General features: G+C 41.3%; 1 protein-coding gene across 1 annotated transcript in view; it reads left to right on the forward strand.

The window, feature by feature from the left end:
* Positions 1–17,895, forward strand: part of prlr (prolactin receptor) — a 196,911-nt gene that overhangs the window by 10,900 nt on the left and 168,116 nt on the right. The window contains exon 3 of the mRNA XM_062972495.1: positions 8,270–8,645. The gene's annotated coding sequence lies outside the window, so the exon portion shown is untranslated. The remainder of the gene's footprint in view (positions 1–8,269; positions 8,646–17,895) is intronic.

Below are 17,895 nucleotides of genomic sequence, written 5' to 3' on the forward strand. Positions count from 1 at the left end.
TATCAGCTGTTCTCCTTAACCCGGGCGTTTCCTCATCACTTTCCTCATCAGAACTGGAACACCTCTGACTACGCCCCACAGCATCCCCAGCTGTGGATCCCGTCCCATCCCTCCAGCTTGTCCATGGGTCTAGTCCTGAAGGTCCCCAATCATCTTCCATCCCATCATTGCCAGTGGCACCCAATTCCTCCCTTACCCGAGTCCAATCCATCTCATCCTCTTCCGAGCTAACCAGCTCTTCCTCCATTCTCTCCGTAAACCCCTCAAAAGACTCCTCGTCAGATGGTTCTGCAAAGATATCTCGCAGCCTCTTTCTTTCTCGCTCCTCGAGAGTATCTGACTCTCGAGGAGTCTTACGCCCACGTCTGCCAGTAGCAGAGCCATGAGGCTCAATCATAACACTGTTCCCTCACTACTTTGCAGTTCGCTTTTTGTGGATTCGCTGTTTCACGGTTTTTCAATAATCTCTAAAAGAATATTATAAATCATAAAAATTACAATTTACAGCCTAAGGAAGGGAAGAAGGAGAACCTGAAGGGAGAGAAAAGGAGCCCAAGTGGCAATGGGAGGAGAAGGAAGCGATTTGTCAACACACGATTGGTTCATAAAGACTTTAAATAGTGTATAACTACTAAAATAATGTATAAATATATAGCGTCCCTACTTTGCAGATTTTCACTTATTGCGGTGGTCCTGGAACCTAACCCCCTGCGATAAGTATTTGCATAAAGAAGACTGTGTTCAATTTCTGGATATCCAGATAGAAAGACTCCCTGGATAATGAATGCCCTTCCATGGTGGCCATATCAAGCTAGACAGAACAATGATCTCATCTATATAGGACATTTTCCTGTTTCCTTGGACTTGCAGATTTCAGGGACTTTACAGTGCCATTATGTGTATACCACCTTAGTCATGTTTTGGTGCAGTCATGTGCATGTCACTTCAACCATACTTGAGCAGTAATGAGAATACATTGTAATGACTCCTCAACAGAGAACTCTTGTGTACATAATCAACATATTTTTGTTTAGAAGAAGGATGGTTAGTCACTGAACACAACAGGATAATTATTTAGTTGGTTGCTCTTTTTCTGTGCCACTGTATTTTCACCAAATGGTGCTCAAAATAGTTAGGAAAAATACTTTTTTAAAAATAGCAGATAAAACACAAGATCAAAAACAATAGCCAGTTGAAAGAAATTACAGAATGTTTAGTGGGGCCAAACCACCCAGTTTATTAAACCAAAAGCTTATCTGAATGTGTTTGCTTGCCAGCAGAAAATTATTAGCGTTAGGACTGGTTAGGCATGCTAGAACCTGGGAAGAGTCACAAATATTGCACCATTCAGTTATGAATGAGAAGTACTGAGAAATTAGAACAGTTACCCCCTCCATATCTATGGCTCCTGCATCCATGGATTCAATCAATCATGGCTGTATTTTTTTAAAAAATCCACAAATCACATCAGCAGTTCAGCACTATGCTGATTTGAAGGCATAGCCTGCTGTAGCCTCCCACTATTTCAGAGATCCTCAAGCTATCTCCAGCGCTCAGCTGAGTTGTTCACCATTTTATATTTGGGACACCATTTTACTATGCCAAACCCCAAGCAGATACAGAAGATCCAGTATAGTGAGTAAGGTGAAATTGGCTACTGTCAAAAAATTGAGGTCTCCTATATTGCCCCGAATTATAATAATCTTGACCATTAATAATTCAGATTGTATTTTTTTTTTCGTGTCAGGAGCAACCGGAGTTGCTTCTGGAGTGAGAGAATTGGCCGTCTGCAAGGACGTTGCCCAGGGGACACCCGGATGTTTTGATGTTTTACCATCCTTGTGGGAGGCTTCTCTCATGTCCCCGCATGATTCAGATTGTATTGTCTTCACACTATATGTTCTCACACCCATCAGCACCTTGTGATATAAAGAAAAAGATGAAGAAATGTTGGGTCACAACACAGGGCTAATATTCCAACATGGCACTATCATTTTCTATGGAAGAGTCTGCTCTTTATCGTTATGTGACATTACTTCACATTTTACTGGGCCCTTGATCAGTCTCTCCAAGGTATAGCTGTCTTATTCAAAAATAAGCCTTTCAAAATCTAAATGCCAAGATTCATATTAGACCAATGTCAGTGTCATACAGTATGTGCTGCTGAACCATGCTGTTGAAGTATAGGGGACTAACATTCAAAAGGAAGATTGCCAGGGCCTAAGGGAAGGGAGCCAGTCGAGGAAGTTGGTATGAATCAATGGGATCCAGCTGAGTTACTGGGGCCTGAACCCCAACCACCTCAATTAACAATGTTGCACCCAAACCTTGCAACAACTAAACCAAGCTGCTCTCTTCACATTTCCTTCATGTCTACCACCTTGTTCTTTCTCTTGCTCACTTGTCCTTCTTGTTGACAAGTATGTTGCAGGTATTATTTCTATTTATTTTTTCTTGCCTACTCTTTTTAAAAACCAGTTTGGGAACAAAAATAGCTTACAGCATTTAAAACCAACATAGATTAAAAATTGCAGTATACAGAAAATAGAGAGTAATTAAACTACCAAGGGATCAATACAACTTAAGCACAGACCAAAAAAATTGAAACAGCAACAAGAATAAAAATTCAGCATGTTATTTAAGGATGGATTCCTCCTAAAACCTTAGTTCCCAGGCTTGATTGTGGAGGTCCTAGCAGGGGAGCACATTTACTAGACTGGTCCTGCGTCCAGTCAGAAGACCCATTTAAGGTGGAATCAGGTGTCAAGCAGGGATGTGTTATTGCCCCTACCTTATTTTCCATCTTCATCACTATGATACTTCACCTTGTTAATGGGAAGCTTCCCACCGGTGTGGAAATCATCTGTTGGACAGATGGCAAGCTATTTAACCTCAGCAGACTGAGAGCCAAAACCAAGGTCACCACAACATCGGTTATAGAACTCCAATATGCCGATAACAACGTAGTCTGTGCGCACTCAGAAGAAGACTTACAAGCCACTCTCAACACCTTCGCAGAAGCATACGAGAAGCTCGGCCTCTCATTGAACATCGAGAAAACCAAAGTGCTTTTCCAACAGGCACCAGCTAATCCCTCTGCAATGCCAGGAATGCAACTTAATGGTGTCACATTAGAAAACACTGACTATTTCCGCTACCTTGGCAGCCACCTCTCCACAAAAGTCAACATCGATACTGAAATACAACACCGCCTGAGCTCTGCGAGTGCAGCATTCTTCAGAATGAAGCAGAGAGTGTTTGATGATTGGAACATCCATAGAGATACCAAGGTGCTTGTTTACAAAGCCATTGTCCTCCCAACCCTGCGTTGTTGCCTCTGATTTAGCTTGCGGGCAGTTCTTAGATGCTCTAGATTCCGATGATCAGTATGGACCTCAATGGGAAATTTGGCCCCTTCTAACCAATGTCTCCAAGTTTCAAAGGCTGCCTTTATGGCCAAAAGTTCCTTTTCCCAAATAGTGTAATTTCTCTCTGGTGCGGTCAGTTGACGGGAGTAAAAGGCACAAGGGTGAAGATGATCTCCCACTGGTTGTAAGAGTACAGCCCCAATTGCCACATCGGAGGCGTCCGCCTGCACGACAAAAGGGGTTTCAGGATCTGGGTGCTGGAGGATTGGCTGGGACGTGAATAATTTCTTTAGTTGCTGGAATCCTTTCTCTGCTTGCTCTGTCCAGCGGAAAGGCTGTTTCCCACGGATGCAGCTGGTGATTGGATCAGACCAGCGGGCAAAGTCTGGAATGAACTTGCGGTAGTAGTTCGCGAACCCCAAGAAACGTTGCACCTCTTTCTTGTTGGTTGGTGCCCGCCATTCCAATACTGCTGAAACCTTTGCCGGGTCCATGGTGAGCCCTAGTGGCGAGACACGGTATCCCAGGAAATCTACCTCTTGTAGATCAAAAGCGCATTTTTCCAGCTTGGCATAAAGTCCATGATCCCGCAATCGTTGTAACACCATTCTGACGTGGTTCTCATGTTCTGATTGTGATCTAGAAAACACCAAAAAATCGTCCAAGTAGATAATCAAGAACCGGTCTAGATAATCCTGAAAGATATCATTGACAAAATGCTGGAACGTTGCGGGAGCTCCACATAAACCGAAATTCATGACCAGGGACTCGAATAAACCGAATTTAGTCTGGAAAGCGGTCTTCCACTCGTCCCCTTCCCTGATGCGAACTAGATTATAAGCTCCTCGAAGATCCAGTTTGGTGTAAACCTTGGCCCCTCGAAGCCGGTCTAAGAGGTCCGAGATCAAAGGCAGTGGATATCGGTTTTGCTTAGTGATATTGTTCAATGCCCTATAGTCCACCACCAAGCGTAGGTCCCCTGACTTCTTTTTCACAAACATCACTGGGGAAGCGGCTGGGGATTGAGAGGGTCTGATAAACCCCTTGCGGAGGTTTGTCTCTAAGAACTCCCTGAGAGCTTCTTGCTCCGGTTCAGTCAGGGAGTAGAGGTGCCCTCGCGGGATCGGGGCCCCCTCGACCAAGTCAATGGCACAGTCATAAGGTCTATGCGGGGGTAGTTTCTCGGCTTCTTTTTCATTGAATACATCCCAAAAGTCTGAGTATTTCTTGGGCAAGGTGATGATGGGTTCAGCGTCTGTGGCATGGCAGACCTTGGCTACAAGACAATGGTTTTGGCAATATTTTGAAGCAAACTGCAGTTCTCTGTTGGACCAGGAGATGTTTGGGTCGTGGAGTGTCAGCCATGGAATTCCCAAAATCACAGGGAAGTGGGGAACCTCGGTAACAAAGAAGGGAATCTCTTCCATGTGTTCCCTTATCCACATTCTGGTGGGTTCTGACCATTGGCTTACTGGACCTGTCTTGAGGGGGCGGCCATCTATGGCCTGCACCACACGGGCGTTCTTGAAGTCGTGATATTGTAATCCCAGAGAGTCGGCATACTCTCTATCAATGAAATTGTTTGTGGCTCCTGAGTCTATCATGGCATGGATCATGACGGGTCCTTTTTTCGCTGACCACAAGGTGACCACTAGGAGAAATAGGACCCCGGTTGGCGGCTCTTGAGTGGGGTTTTTGACCGGGTTGGCGAGCGTCTCTACGCCCGGTCGCTGGCTTCCCCCGCCGGCTTCGCGCCAGCCGCCTCAGACGTCTTCGTCTCCGTGGAGGACGCCGCCGCCAGACGGGCGGCGGGCTTTCCTTTGCCTGGACACTCTCTGGCAAAGTGGCCCCCGTTTCCGCAGTACCAACAGAGATTCAGGCGTTGGCGGCGGGCCTTCTCGGCAGTATCTAACCTGGGACGCACATTGCCCAGCTGCATCGGCACCTCCTCGCTTCCTCTGGGGTATGGGGCTGGTGGCGGGGGTCTCCACACTGGACGCGGCTGGATGCCGGTGGGAGCGGGAGGTTTCGCTCCAGCCCTACCGCTCTGGCCTCGGATCCATTGCTTTCTGTTGGCCAGCATGACTTCAGCTCGTAAACATTGATCAATGAGTCCTTCAAGAGAGTGTGGAGGATCCACCTTGGAGATTTCCTCCAGCATCTCGATGTTGAGACCCTCCCGAAATTGTCCTCTGAGGGCTATGTCGTTCCAGCCGGTGTTATGGGCCAGCACTCGGAACTCGGCTATGTACTGGGACAAGGGTCTGTCCCCTTGGGAGAGGCGCCGGAGTTTGTGGCCGGCCGCCTCCAAATTGTCCTCGATCCCCCAAGTCGCCTTAAGGTGATCCAAGAAGTGTTGCGCTGATCTCAGATGTGGGGAGACTTGGTCGAACAGTGCCGTCGCCCAGTTGGCCGCTGGCCCGTCTAGGAGACTGTAAATCCACGCCACCTTGATGTCTTCTTGGGGAAACTCGGCATTACGGGCCTCTAGATAAGCCTGGCATTGGCGACGGAAAACATGAACCTTAGAAGCTTCTCCAGAAAACTTGGTTGGCAACGCCAGGGCCGGGAGACGGATTCCGCGTTCCTTCAATCCCCTTATTTCTCCCTCCTGCGCATTGAGCTTATCTCGGATGCGGTCCACTTCATCCTTGTCGATGGTGTAGCTGAGTGGCTGGTCACTCGGTCCGGCTCCGGTAGACATTCTGGCCTAGGTTAATTGGTGCTTAGGGTGGCGGAGTCAAACTGTCACGACCCAGGCTGCAGAGCACCAATAACCATACACAGAGGCCAGAATCTATCTAATATCTTTATTAAGGAAATAAGTAAAGGCAATAAAAATAAGTGTAGAATATAGTTCAGAAGAAGACCTTTCAGGAAAGGTCAATTATAGTCCAGGAAAACAATGTCCAATATAAAATATTAAGGTCCAAAGTTGTAATCCAGTAACCGAAACACTCACTTTGCCAAGCAAAGTGAGGGGAGATGACAAGGTTCTTAGTCCAAGGAACTTGATGTAAGGCTAGGAAGTAAACTTGATTCTTGGAACACAAGGCTTGATACAAGGCAACAAGGAACGAGGAACAGGGACAAGATCCGTGGTAAATACTTGGCAAGGTCCTGGAAAGCAAGGCTGAGTCCTAGGAAGCAAGGCAAGGTCCGTGAAGCAAAACAAGGCTGGAAACGGGAACGAAGGCTTGGAAACGGGAGTAGCGCTGTCCACACACAACCTACTCCAGTAGCTGACAAATTGACTCCGCAAGATTCCTACAGGGCAAAGAACCTAAATAGGGTCTCGTTTTCCCACCAAAGAACACTTCTCTGGGGAACCAGAACCGAAAGTCAATCTCTGTGTCCAGATGCATGACTCCCTAAAGTTTCTCATGGAAGCAGTCTTAATCAGCTGAATGCCTGGCTGCGATTCTCAGGCTTCTGCGATTAGCCTGTTGAACTCCTTTTTGTTGTTGATAATAATTACGGCGAGAAAATGGGGGAGATTTTGACTCAGGGCTTGTTTGGCAGATTTCTGGAAGACAAACCTCCTGCAGGTGCAAGGGCTCCAATTCTGGCTGGGAAAGTTCCAATTCTGGCTGAAACGGTGGAAAACCCAAGTTTTCCTCTTCATCTGTCACAACAGCGCTAGGAACGGGACTACATGGCCCATGAGTCATCACATGAGCGCTCTAATTGGAGGTCAGCTGTAACCAGCAGTGCTGCGGAGTTCGAAGAGGCACGAATGAACGGCTTAAGGGAGAAACGTGCCAAGAGGAAGGCCCGCCAAGCCAACCCTGACCGAGACCACCTTCCACCTGGAAACCGATGTCCTCACTTTAGGAGAATATGTGGATCAAGACTAGGTCTCTTCAGCCACCTAAGAACCCACCCCCAAGATACCAAAGATGGAAGACAATCCTCCTCGAACTACGAGGGATCGCCTAAGTAAGTAAGTAAAGTAAGTACAGCCACATAAAATCCACATTGAACTGAATTATATGGCATTGTGGAACCAGATAACCCAGTTGAAAACAGATATTGTGGATTATCTGCCTTGATATTCTGGATTATATGGCTGTGTGGAAGGGCCCCAAGAATGTCTTGGTCTTCTAACATGAGTATATGGTCAACCTTCACTGGAAGTTGTCCATAAAATCGCATCAGGGGACCTAGAGATTTCTAGACAGGTGTTCTCTCTAGAAATCTCTTGGGCCCTTTCCGCACAACTGAATAAAATCCCACATTATCTGCTTAGAACTGGAACATATGACAGTGTGGACTCAGATAGCCCAGTTCAAAAGCAGATATTGTGGGATTTTCTGCCTTGATATTCTGGGTTATATGACTGTGTGGAAGGGATCTAAGTCTTACAAAATAACTGGAGGAAGCTGCCCATTAAATGACACTAGAAGATCTAGAGATTGCCAGAAAGAGCATTTTAAATCAAATCCATGAATAATCAAATCTGCAAAATGTGGAGGGAGGGATGACTGTAATGATTTTCGGTTATGCTTAATTTTCTTTGTAAAGGAAAAGATGGAATAATCATTTTTCCAGTTTAAAACTTTAAAATGCAGCAATTATTCAGAATATTTTTAATTATTATGTTCAACATATAAGTTCCTCAGTAGGTGGAAGGCAGAAGTAGAGAGTAACTAGAAGGTTCACTATTATGAGTAGTGTAATTAAAAAATTGAATCAATATAAAAAACATTAACAAAGCTGGAGAGAATTCACCATGTACTTGTGCATCACCTTGAAATAACTTTGATGGTTTGTTCATGAATTTTGGGATGCAAATTTTTTGGGATGCAAAATAAGATTTTAACAAATTCCCTGAGTTCAAAGGAGGAAACAAATCAGTAAAAGATAATCTCCCTCTCTGTCTCTATCTCTCCCATATACAGACACAAACACTGTGGGATATAATCATAAAGTTGTAGTCTGTTGTGCGTTTTGTGTGTTGACATCAAGCCCCGACATCACATGTGGCCAAGGATGCTGTAGCAACGGCAAATGTGTTGTCAAGGAAACAGCCTTGTGCTCGGCAGTCAAGACCAATGAGGATTAAGGACTGGTATATTCGATCTAAGCCTCAGTGACCTTATCAGAGAGCAACACAATCTATCTGGTCTACACTCCATAGGTGTCCTTCGGCAGGAAAGAAGCTATGAGAAGACCAGGCATACACCCTTGTATTTTGTGGCCACCCAGCTAAAATCCTGGGTGTGGATTATTGTGACTCTTTCCCCAGATGAAATGGACTAAGCAGGACACTTTTTGGTAAGTAAAATAGTGTTATAGTGATCAATTTTGATTAAATATATCTAGAATGTATTGTTCATGTTTTCATTAAATGGAGTTGCCAATAGGGATTGAACAGGTGTTTCAGAAAATATGGTAATGCTGGTTTTTTAAAAATTGCAAATCTGTATGTATCAATGTTTTTTAAAAGTTTGCAAACAGAAGTAGAATTAGTTGTAATGAGGTTTAGGAGTTGCAAGGCTATTGCCTCCTGTAATATAGTGAAATGACTCAATCTGCGTATAGGAATCGGAAATATAGCCTAAGATCATGGAAATGCTGTTGAGTAACCTCGTCCTGATTTTTCTCTGAGTAGACTGATTATTCTTAAATATGAAGTCAAGTTTAACATGTACACCAGTACTGTACACAACTTGTGCCCAAGTGTAGCACGAGAAAAAGCACTAAAATGTAAAGCAAAACTATTACCTTCTAATAACACAACAAGAGCAACAATATCTTGTGTTAAAGTTCTGGGAAGAATATTCAAGAAGTGCTTTTGCAATTGAGATACCATACTGTCCATAAGCACCGAGTTCCCTCTCTATTATTATTATTATTATTATTATTATTATTATTATTATTATTATTATTATTCCCAGCTTTTCTCTCTTGATCGAGACCCAAAGCAGTGCTGCCTTTTGTTTTCCTTCTTGTTTTCAAAGAGGAAACAAACTTGCTCACTTGGAATAGAACGTATCAAAAATGTGTAACTTTCTTATTTTGGGAAGTTAGTCTTATTGGTAAGGGATAGTAAAGTGTTAGAACTGGTACAGTTCTGCAAATGTACCTAAACATCCTGATATGGAGGCATAATTTTGCTCACTCACATAATTTACGTCTGGGGCTGAAACCAGGAGGATGAAAACATTTGATGAATTGTATGTAAAAGAGGAGAGACAAGGGCTCAAGATAAGTGAAAGAAGCTTTGATTTCTCAGAATAACCCCGTTGCCTATTAGCCAAAAATCAGCCCTCAGGTTGATTTTTAAATAGTTGATCCCTGAAGAAGGCCACACAAATATTGTTTTGACTGAAATGTGTAAGGCTATTTTGAGAAATAAACTTCGGAGACTTTGAGCTCTTCTAAATTAGCTTAAATCAGCATGAGTCTTCACAATATTGATATTTGGGTTTTACTGGCCTTTCTCAGTTGCTGCTACTTCAGTGTCCCCTTGTGACATATATTGTAGAGTTGCTATTTCAGGGCCAAAATCTGAGACCTGGAGGTGACCTTTTTGTGAAACCAGCAGGCAGGAGCCCCCGAGGATGTTGCAATGTTGCTGTTATGAGGGGCATATCACTTTAATAGGCTTTAACCATGATAACATAATCATCAAGAATAACTGTGCAGGGTATACCAGGGAACATTTTAAAATAATATAATAAATGAAGACACAGAAACACTTTTCAAGACAGTGCTTTCATCCTGAAATTCCTCTGAGAACCAGAGAAGAGGAAGCGGCAGGTCCTGAGATCTGGGAACACCCATTCTTAAATTTTGGAGAGGTTGTGTGTTGTGGGTTTTTTGGAACAGCACGAAAAGTTGGTTTACTGCGGTCAGCATATAGTCTAGAGCAGTGGTTTTCAACCAGTGGGTCCCCAGATGTTTTGGCCTTCAACTTCCAGAAATCCTAACAGCTGGTAAACTGGCTGGGATTTCTGGGTTGTTGTAGGCCAAAACACCTGAGGACCACAGGTTGAGAACCACTGCTCTAGAGGGTAATTTTAGTTTTCTTCCTCTTCTTCTCATATTTAAAGTGTTTAGTACAAATGTGCCATTTCAGTGATGAATTATAACAATACCTTGGACGACTGTGGTTCATGAAACATGAACTGCCTATCCATGGAGACTTACCAAGCCAGTATTTCAGTGAGGGAAAATTTGTTGTTCTCCTACATGAGATAGCTTGAGAAGCGTGGAGGGAAACTACACAGACTAGGAACAACTACTAAAAAGTTTTCTATAATATCTAGCCCAAACATATCTGTGGCGGGACTAAAAGAAAGGCCTTTTCTGAATACAGTAGAGTCTCACTTACCCAACACTCGCTTATTCAACGTTCTGGATTATCCAACGCATTTTTGTAGTCAATGTTTTCAATACATCCTGATATTTTGGTGCTAAATTCATAAATACAGTAATTACTACATAGCATTATTGTGTATTGAACTACTTTTTCTGTCAAATTTGTTGTATAACATGATGTTTTGGTGCTTAATTTGTAAAATCATAACCTAATTTGATGTTTAATAGGCTTTTCCTTAATGCCTCCTTATTATCCAACATTCTGCTGGCCCATTTATGTTGGATAAGTGAGACTCTACTGTATCTTAAAACTTGGTCTGGCTTGTATAGGGAATATTAATAAACATATACTCTATTAGGTTAAAGGTTTTCCCCTGACGTTAAGTCCAGTCGTGACCGACTCTGGGGGTTGGTGCTCCTCTCCATTTCTAGGCCGAAGAGCCGGTGTTGTCCATAGACACCTCCAAGGTCATGTGGCCGGCATGACTGCATGGAGCGCCATTACCTTCCCGCCGGAGCGGTACCTATTGATCTACCCACATCTGCATGTTTTCGAACTGCTAGGTTGGCAGGTGCTGGAGCAACAGCGGGCACTCACTCCGCTCCCAGGATTTGAACCTGGGACCTTTTGGTCCGCAAGTTCAGCAGCTCAGCACTTTAACACACTGTGCCACCAGGGCCCCCTACTCTATTAGTTGAATTTAAATTTGAATTTTGGGTGTATGCCAAATGCACGTTAACTATACTCTGATCGGTATCAATATGAACATGAGACAGGCAAACCAGCATTTCAACTGGACTTCCACCTTTGTGATGGTCCCTATCACATGATGCTGTGTGTATCCCATTGCTGCTCTGCCTCCTTTCCATCATTCTCCCATCCCTAGCTATTAACAAGTAAAACTCATCAAGAGCTTCCAATCTTGCAATGTTCCTATCACTTATCTTAGTATGAAGGATTCCTTCCACTTCCTTGTTGATAGTACAGGAAAGTGGTGTTATGAGGGCATGCGGGAAGACAATTGCAGGACCACAAATTGGTGAGTTGGCATAACTGTGCTAATGAAGAGAGGCATGATATCGAGTTTGCTCAAGGCATGTATCCACTCTCAACAGTAACACAACTGTACTGGAATAACAGGTTTGTGCAATAAAGTCCTTTGACCTTTTATTACAATCCATTTCTATTACTGGCAGTCCCCAAGTTATGAACAAGACAGTCAAATATATACCTTTTTAAGCTTTGGATAGCACAAAGAAAGGTTAACCCCCCCCCCCGTTCTTAACTATGAGTTGTTTGTAAGTTGGATCTTTATAACTTGGGGGCTGCCTGTATGTATAATTTGCCCCATCATGCTTCTGCCCTGTAACAAATACTCTAGCTTCTGGGTTGCTGTGAGTTTTTTGGGCTCGATGGCTATGTTCCAGTAGCATTCTTTCCTGAGGTTTCTCCTATGTCTGTGGTTAGTATCTTCAAAGGTTCTCTAGCTTCACCTCACAACCTCTGAGGATGACTGCCATAGCTATGGGTGAAATGTCAGGAGAGAATGCTTCTGGAACACGGCCATAGAGCCTGGAAACCCACAGCAACCCAGTTCTCTAGCTTCTCTTTCTTCACCTAGTATTAATCCTTTGTGTCACTAAATCATGAATGAGATAGCAAAAGCATTATCAACGGAACGGAGGAAAGGAAGTCTGTGTTGATGATCAAATGCATGATCAACAGAAGTCAAAATAACTCCCAATCAATTTGAATGAACAAGTAGTCTTTGAGATGTATTTGGCAAAATCTGGAAAAGTTTTGGAATACAAGTCTCATAATTCTCCAGGCAGCATAGCCTTAAGTAATTCCAAACAATGCAGAGTCACAGGATTCTATGGGATATAGTCCAAAATGTTATTTTACAAAGATGTAATGTTAATATTAGCATTTTGGCGAGCTCTGTAAAGAATGCAGGCAAGGTTTCATCCACTGTTAAGACTATTGCTTAATGGATTCTGTAGATCTGACTAGTTTTTCAAACTATATATAAAACTTATTGACCCAAACCTCCAGGCATCTGTACTATAGAGGCATGACCAAAGTGTCTAAAAATCATAATGAAAAGCATCATCTGCTTTCTATAATTTCATAGTATCATTTGACTTCCCAAGATTTAAAACTTACACATTTTAAAAATCCACAAGGTCTATGAAATGTGCACTTGCAGTTCCTCATTCAATTTGGCATAGATTCTTGCTCATTTAACACAATTTTTGCCACACTTGGATTGAGATCTCAAACTCATTCACTCAGCAACCTTCCAAGTGTTCAATTCTACCTTCTTTTTTATATGATTCACCAAATATCAGGGATTTCAAATATGACAGTAATATGACTTGTGTAAATAGTATAATACATAGCCCTTGATCACGTGTCTTACATATTTCATATTTGACTCTTTTCTTTCTCTTTCCTCACTCCAGTTCCTGTATTTTGTAGTTTAAATAATCCAATAAGAGAATAAAATATCAATTTGACTGCCTGTTTTTCAACAAACAATATTTTGCTATTAGGCTTTATTAAAGTTGTGCACAATTTTCAACCTTGAAAAATGGAAACACAGGAAGGTTTTTCTCATCCCAATGTTTTTGAGAAATATCAGCAGATTCTTCTTGTTACTTTTTCATCTTTTATCATCATGCCTGATAAGGAGTTCTTGAAGCATTAAAAAGCTTCTCATACTTGTGACATTTTAATGAGCTAATAAAAGTTATTACTCAACCTTAATTTTGTTTCTACATCGACATCTCTTGGAAAAGGGAGCCACAGAAAAGGCTCTGATCTAGATAAGGAATGGTTATTCAAAAAATACTGGATGGAAACCGTGATGAAAGAATCAGGAATGATGAGAACTTATTTTGTACAAAAGGAATGCATTTTTATATTATATACAGAAAGTATTTCTGTTATGCAAATATATATATATATATATATATATATATATATATATATATATATATAATGTTCAGATTCTGTCCAGATTCTGTGATCCTGATATGCAATTTTAAAAAACTTTTTTTACAGTTAAGAAAATTGATAAATTTACTTGTTGAGTTGTTTCAGAACTGTTTTAGTGAAGTTGTACACACTTTAATCATGATCCTTGTATTGTAGGGAGTTTAGAAACCCTAAATTTAAACAATGGAAGAAATTGTATGCAATGGTACAAAACCATCAATTTTTATCATAAAAACAAATGTAAGAACATCAACTTTTTGTAAAATAAATTTACTAGCTTTCTTGAATGTTAATATAGTAAACAATCCTTTTTAGCATTGATTTTTCCAACTAAATCATTTGCAAAAATATAAATGAGATAAGAATCAAATCTCCTATTTGCAAGTACAGAAACAGACACTACTACTGCTGCTGCTGATGTTCCTTGCCTTTAATCTGTTTCTTACAGCAATTGCATATGATTTGCCATCAACATCCTTTGGGGCTGAGAGAGCGTAAATACAAAAGTCCATTTTAGTACACACATAGTTGTACTGTATTTTTAATGAAAAGCAGGGAACTGTAATGGGAAATATTTATGGTAATTAGCATATTAAAAATGCAAGTTTGGGGGGGGGGCAGAGATTTATAGACACATGCATGATATGGATACTGATAGACCCCAAAGTTAACGGAGGAGATACCATATGAATTTATCAAGAGAAGAGCTGCTTCATATATGTATTGGCTGTTCTGTTCCATAAAATATGAATACAGTACTTAACTGTCTCAGGCAGCAGATTTTGGATTTCATTCAGTGTTATCCTGTTGTTTGTGTTTTTGTATTTACAGTAGAGTCTCACTTATCCAACGTAAACGGGCCAGCAGAATGTTGGATAAGCGAATATGTTGGATAATAAGGAGAGATTAAGGAAAAGCCTATTAAACATAAGTTATGATTTTACAAATTAAGCACCAAAACATCATGTTATACAACAAATTTGACAGAAAAAGTAGTTCAATACACAGTAATGCTATGTAGTAATTACTGTATTTACGGATTTAGCACCAAAATATCATGATGTATTGAAAACATTGACTACAAAAATGCATTGGATAATCCAGAACGTTGGATAAGCGAGTGTTGGATAAGTGAGACTCTACTGTACTACCACAGATGGAAAGTGCAAGTTATGGGATTTTCTGCCATAACTTGCAGAAAAATGACATGGATATATTTAGCCTGGAAAAGAGAAGGCTAATGTAACAATGGACTTCTTCACATGGCCTTTTGGGCCGTGCCATTATGCCAGAGCTACCCAAACTACACTTTCCTCCCTGTAAAGAGCTGTTCAGCAGTGGATTACACTGCCTATTTGGAGAGAGGGTGGGTTATAAATAAAGCCTTATGATTATGATTATGATTATTATTTAAACAGAGACTAGGCAGCCATTTGTCCGGAGTGTGTTTATTATGTGTTCCTGCATGGAAGGGAGCTGGACTAGGTGGCCCTTGTGGTGTCTTTCAACTCTGTAATTCTATAACTCTATCAAGCTTTAGTTACTATATATCTCGCCTTATGGATTAGTTATTATATACCTTGACTTTGGTGCATTTGTAGTTATGTCTAAAAGAGCAAATTGTCTTGGGATGTCCCTGCAGCAGGATCTTTGACTAAGGGATTCGCTCATAAGGTGTAAGGATCGGTGCCAACTTGGACTGTTGCAAAAGAGGATTAGTAGAGGATCAGGTAACCAATGGCCTGTAGTCCTGTATCATCATTGAGGAGGAGTATTTTTGTAAATACCAATTACTGGGGAACATGAAAACAAAAACACTGCTGCACTGCTTAATGGCTTGCCATGTGCATCCAAATGGCCGCCTTGGGAACAGAATGATGAACTACATTTTGTTTGATGTGCTGTGGCTTGTCTTGCATATTTATGGACCTGTCCAACCCTTTAGATGGGAGGTGTAACTATTATTGTAAAGAATCATGTCAACTACCTGACTGGATCAGACTGAAGCCCATAAATCTCAGCCAGTTTACCAGCTGTTAGGATTTTTGGGAATTGAGGGCCAAAACATATGGGAACCAACAGGTTGAGAACCACTACCATAAAAGAAGGATGTAAATTCTGACTTTTTGACCTCAAACATTTTAAAAAACCATTCCAGTTTAATTAATGGTGAGATGGTAGGCTTTGTGTGTGGGCTGGTCTCAGCAGAAAAAATTGTGTTCTCCTTAGCGGTTTGAGTGATTTGCGTGCAAACCTGTAAAATGCACAGTGTGGGAAAATGCAGTAATATAATTGCTGCCTTGCAGTACAAGCAGTAGCACTGGGAAGGCTATTTGGATCTTGGTGATTAATCAGTCTATGCTGTCCTGATTGTTCTCTGTGTGAATGTGCTTATAAAAGAGAAACATACACACTAGTTTTTCACAGAAGCAGGAGTTTGACACCAAGTACACCACAAAAGTGGCAGAGAGGTCTGAGTGTTGGACCGGAAGTCTGAAAGACCAAGGTTAAAATCCCTACAGAGAACTTTGGGCTAGTGCAAACTACTGTTGCATTTTAAACTCATTTTGTGGCAGTGGGAGTAATTTGAAGATGAAGGGGATGATGCAAGAAAGAAAAAGAAACTAGGACATTTTAAAAGCAGGTGAAAAGGTAGAATGACAGTGGATCAATTGACATTGGTCTTACCAAAGGAAACAGTCAGACAATATGAAAACTATAAAATAGAGTCACCATGACTCAACTTGAAGGCACCAACATTGCAAAAAACATGCCAAGTGTGTGATGATGAAGGCTATGTGACACCCTGGTCTCAAATTAGAAGTGATATCTCTGTAGGGTAGGAGGATCCTCATAATGCCCTTTAGCTATAACAAGGTGCCAATTTTGTGTAAAATATCATCCTGGTCAAGGTTTCTTTACATCGTTACCGTAAACCATTTCATTTGCCACAGTTCCTGGAATCTTTCCCAAGTAGAACATGCATGAAATCATCCAAACGTTAGGTAATGAATGTAGAGATTCCATTTGACTACCTTACCCAACAGCCCTTGAAGAACTATTTATTCCATTTTACTTCTCCTAACCTTTCACCAACTTATATGGCTGTCTTCTCACATCTTTCACAATAATCACATGAAGCATTACTTTAAATTGGAAAAGGAATGACCAGCCCACAGCTACTTTGTGAGCTTCACAGTTGAGTGGGATTTTAAATCACCGTAGTTTTTCTCCATCACTCTAAACATAACACTATTCTGCTTCTGGAGAATTTCTTGCACAATTTCCAAAACCAGTTGTGTTGAGTGACAGTCAATATATATCACACAAATAACTGCATTAGTTGGGTTGATGTGGGTTTTCTGAGCTGAATTAGTTGATTCCAAATTGTGAAAAAGACATACGTGGGCTCTTGGTCTCTGATGGGCTTTGGTTGTATGACCCCCATAAATACAAAAATCTGTGGATTCTCAAGTCCCATTATATCAAATCATGTAGTAAAACGGTATTCCTTATAGAAAATACCAGGATCAAAGTTTGCTTTTTTGATTTTTTTAAAGAGAAGGGGGGAATACAATATTTTGAAGCTGCGAATGGTTGAATCTCTGGTTACAGAATCCATAGATATGAAGGGCTGTCTTATCTCATTTTTTCCAATCCTGTACTCCCCAATAATCATCTTAGCTATATAACTCAAAATTCTAGATGATGATTATCACAATTATTATAGTATTTTTCTTACCCACCTCTCTTTGTGGATCAAAGTGTGCAACAAATGAAAATGCAATAACTGGACACATGATTTTAAAGTAACACCAATTAAACCATTCTTCTGAGGCACCTGGCCATTTCCCTTCATTGGCAGAGAAATGGGAAAAGTAGCAGCCTTAGCATGCCTGGCCTCCATACTTGCTAATTTGTATTTCCTTTGAAGAGTTTTGGCAGAGCATTTAGGCATATCATTAGCTGTTTATTCATCTTAACCATACCTCTCTCTTCCTGCATCAATTAGTCAGAGTTTGTTTGTTCTCTATGTTGTAGTCTGCAGTTTTCACTTGTCTCTCCTATATCTGAAGAGTCTCTCACTATGAGATGTTATGGAATCTTTAACATTTGTAAGCAATGCTACTTTATATGTTTTACATTAAAAACTAAGTTTGCGTTATTTTTTTTGCCAGGCTCTGGATGTATAGGATGCTG

This window comes from Anolis carolinensis, chromosome 2 (assembly GCF_035594765.1).
Source record: "Anolis carolinensis isolate JA03-04 chromosome 2, rAnoCar3.1.pri, whole genome shotgun sequence".
Classification (NCBI taxonomy): domain Eukaryota; kingdom Metazoa; phylum Chordata; class Lepidosauria; order Squamata; family Dactyloidae; genus Anolis; species Anolis carolinensis.